Below are 4,410 nucleotides of genomic sequence, written 5' to 3'. Positions count from 1 at the left end.
GCCTTATTTAATGTAAGATAGGCTTTTTAGAGATATTGATGAGTTTTTTCTAAAGGAATCACCAGCTATTTTTGTGATACTCATCAGCTTCAAGGATTGTATTCTGAGGAAAGGAGTTTAAAAGATTGGGGTAGGAAGAGCAGAGCAAAGGAGTAATACTGACTAAATAAAGAGAGTTGATATCAGCTGAACATGGAAAGACAGTATATATAGTAAAGAAAAAAAGTGAGTTAGAAACTTGAGAGGGGTATTGAGTAAAGGAGAGAAAAGTGGGACAGGAGAGTTTAGTTAGATGAGTATTAGGATAACTGAACCTATGTGGCTGCTCTAGATATACTGCATAATGTCAATGGGGAAGTCATGCTCCCTTCTTAATAAAGACACAAAAGCTAAACAGTGAAATAGAAAGGACATACCACTTTTTGGAAGAACTGAAATTCTACTGAGTCAAGCGATGTAATTTTCTGTTGAAATATCTGTTGTAAATTTCTGTTGAAAACTTTTGCATTTTTAAATAGGAATATTTGAAGATTTTTCTATAATATGCATAATGACAGGTTTGAATAAGGTTAAAAGATTGTGTTAGGAACATTTATTTAGCAACTGAGTGTAAGAAAAATTACCTGAAAAATTAAGCAGCATGAACTATAACTATTTACACAGTGTGAGTTGACTTTCTTGATAGGCATAAATGTAAGAAATATATCTAAGAGAATTTATAACTGATTAGGAATTTAGGATGTATTGAACACCTGAATTATAATCGAAATATTAGATACACAGAATTGGGGAATACTACTGAGATAAAGAACTTAGAAGGACACAGAGGTGGTAGAGACAGCATGTATTTTCAGTTTGTTCAGGGACTGTTAGGCAAGAAAGTGAAAAAATGTTTTGTCTTTTGAAAAGGAAAGTAAAAAAGAAAAGAAAAGAATGTGAAAACAGAGGACTATATATATATATATATATATATATATATATAAGTTTTTATAGATAGAGATAGATATCTTCTCTTCCTCTCAAATAAATAGTTAGGGAGAGAGCATGAGCAGAGGGGGAGCAGAGGAAGAGGAAGAAGAAAACTCCCCACTGAAGAGGGAGCCCATCATGCAGCTTGATCCCAGGACCCTGCGATCATGATGTGACCCAAAGCAGGTACTTAATCAAACTGAGCCACCCAGACATTCTGGGCACACACCATTTTGAGATGAGTGAGGAAAGTGTATACTTATGTGGAGCTATTTCCACTACAATTCACTTTAATTAGAATAAATGTTAGTTAAGGAACATCTGATTGCTGATTTCTCAATGTGTTCTGTTTACTTGACATTTGATTAAACTTGTCTCATTTCCATCAATTCATGATTCTCTCTACTCTTGAGTAGAATTGTTATGCTAAGTCTTATGAGAAACATAAAGAGATATAAAGAAAATCTCATCAACCTCTTGTAAATGTATCTCTTTCAAGATCATATTTTTTTTATGAATGGGCAATCTACACTACACACAGGAGTTGACTAGTTACTCTGATCATATGACTTGAGAAAACTCATATTTTTGCCATGTAACTTACTATGTCTCTGAACAATGTATGCTGTATTAAAAATTATATCAAGTGAAAGCTATGCTTTAATATACCTAGTCTAAAAATGAAAAAAAAAAAAAATACGGCCAAAGAAAGAACTTTCTCTTGCTTAGGCAATTTGGTAGAAGGGATGACTTAGAAGGGAAAAGCTTAATATTTCAATAACACAATACCAGCCATGTGTCATTTCTTGTATTCCATGTAGTCAGCATATTTATCATGGCATGGGAGAATCAGACCTTCAATTTAGGCTTCATCCCGCTGGGAATATTCAGTCACAGCCCCACCCACATCTTCCCCTTCTCTCTGGTCTTGGGCGTCTTCACAGTGGCCTTCACTGGGAACATTGTTATGGTTCTCCTCATCTACCTGGACAATCAGCTTCACACACCCATGTATTTCCTCTCAGCCAACTATCCCTCATGGACCTCATGCTCATTTGCACCACTGTACACAAGATGGCCTTCAACTACTTGTCTGGCAAGAAGTCCATTTCTTTGGCTGATTGTGGAATCCAGATATTTTTATATGTGGCTCTGCTTGGAGCAGAATGTTTCCTGTTAGTTGCCATGGCCTATGACCATTATGTTGCCATTTGTCACCCATTACGATATTCAGTTCTCATGAGCCAGAAAATCTGTGGTCTCATGGCAGCTTCTTCATGGATTCTTGGCTCCCTCGATGGTACAGTTGAAGTTGAAGTTGCATTATCATTCTCATATTGTATAGCCTGAGATGTACCCACTTTTTCTGTGATGCCACTCCCCTTCTCACTCTCATGCACCAACACATTGTTATTTGAAAAGATGATATTTATCTGTTGTGTTATTATGCTTCTTTTCCCTGTAGCAGTAATCATTGCTTCCTATGTTCGTGTTATTGTGGCTGTCATTCACATGGGTCTGAGGAGGGTCGCCAAAAAGCTTTTGCCACCTGCTCCTCTCACCTCATTGTGGTGGGAATGTAGTATGGAGCAGCCATGTTCATATACATGCAGTCCACTTCAGATCATTCCCCCACCCAGGACAAGATGGTGTCAGTCTTCTATACCATCCTTACTCCCATACTGAATCTCCTCATCTACAGCCTCCACAACAAGGTGGCCAGAGCATTCATGAAAGTGCTGAGGAAGGGTAAGTCTAGAGAGCAAATTGCCTGATAATCTTTGATTTGATTTATGCTCAAATTTATGTATTCAATCAGTAAAGTTAACTAATATTTAATGACCTTTTTGGATCTATAAGCAACAACCTAAGATTTAGAAATGGAAAAACTTCACATTTTTTTCTTCAAATATTTTACATTTTTATGGTAAGTTGAAGAAATTGCTATAAGTAAATATTTATTGCAAGACAATACCTTATTTTATTCATTTTTTATTATCAGTTAACAAATAGAGGTTATTGCCTGTGATAACATCCAATTTATGAATGTATTAATTAATCTTCTTGTGTTTTTTGGCATGTCATAAACTTAATCTTAGAAAAAAATTCTGGAAAACCCAATGTCTTAATTTTGAGTGATCATTCTTTTAAAATTTTATTTTATTTTTTTTCAGTGTTATAAGATTCATTGTTTGTGCACCACACCTAGTGCTCCATGTAATACGTGCTTTCCTTAATACCCACCACCAGGCTCACCCAATGTCCACCACCCCCTCCAAAACCCTCAGTTTGTTTCTCAGGGTACATGGTCTCTCATGGTTTGTCTCCCCCTCTGATTACCCACAACCCACTTCTCCTCTCCTTCTCCCAATGTCCTCCATGTTATTCCTTGTGCTCCACAAGTAAGTGAAACCATTTGATAATTGATTCTCTCTGCTTGACTTATTTCACTCAGCATTATCTCCTCCAGTCCCATCCATGTTGATACAAAAGTTGAGTATTCATCCTTTCTGATGATTGCATGATATTCCATTGTATATATGGACCATATCTTCTTTATCCATTCTTCTGTTGAAGGGCATCTTCCACATTTTGGTGACTGTAGCCATTGCTGCTCCGATGGCCCTTCTTTTCACTGCATCTGAATCTTTTATGTAAATACCCAGTACTGCAGTTGCATATTTTTAATTTGTTGAGGCATCTCCACACTGTTTTCCAAAATGGCTGCACCAACTTGCATTCCCAGCATCAGGGTAAGAGGGTTCCCCTTTCTTCACATCCTCTCCAACACTCAATGTTTACTGTCTTGTTAATTTTGGCCATTCTAACTGGTATAAGGTGGTATTTCAATGGGGTTTTGATTTAAATCTCCATGATGGCTAATGATGATGAATATCTTTTCATGTGTCTGTTAGCCTGAAGACACCCCAAATTGTTAAGTAAATTTTGAAAAAGAAAAAAAAAAAAACCTGGGGGCATCACATTGCCTGATTTCAAGCTTTACTACAAAGCTGTGATCCCCAAGATACCATGGTATTGGCACAAAAAAAGACTCATAGACCAGTGGAACAGAGTAGAGAGCCCAAATATGGACCCACAACTCTATGGTCAAAACAGGAAAAAATATACAGTGGAAAAAAAAAAAAGGCAGTCTCTTCAATAAATGGTGCTGGGAAAAATGGACAGCTATGTATAGAAAAATGAAACTTGACCATTCTCTTACACCATGCATAAAGATACATTTGAAATGGAAAAAAAGACTTTAAGGTGAGACAAGAATCCATCAGAATCCTAGAGGAGAACACAGGTTGTAAACTCTTCAACATCAACCACAGCAACTTCTTTCAAGACATGTCTCCAAAGGCAAAGGAGAAAAAAGCAAAAATGAACTTTTGGGACTTCATCAAGATCAAAAGCTTCTGCACAGCAAAGGAAACAGTA

The 4,410-nt window shown here is 36.7% G+C and overlaps 1 pseudogene; it reads left to right on the top strand.

Moving 5' to 3' along the window:
• The first annotated feature begins 1,804 nt into the window (after window positions 1–1,804).
• On the top strand, window positions 1,805–2,744 carry LOC125101243 (olfactory receptor 2M2-like; annotated as a pseudogene).
• The last annotated feature ends 1,666 nt before the right edge of the window (window positions 2,745–4,410 follow it).

This window comes from Lutra lutra, chromosome 5 (assembly GCF_902655055.1).
Source record: "Lutra lutra chromosome 5, mLutLut1.2, whole genome shotgun sequence".
Taxonomy (NCBI): Eukaryota; Metazoa; Chordata; class Mammalia; order Carnivora; family Mustelidae; genus Lutra; species Lutra lutra.
This window is presented reverse-complemented; position numbering and strand designations above follow the sequence as displayed.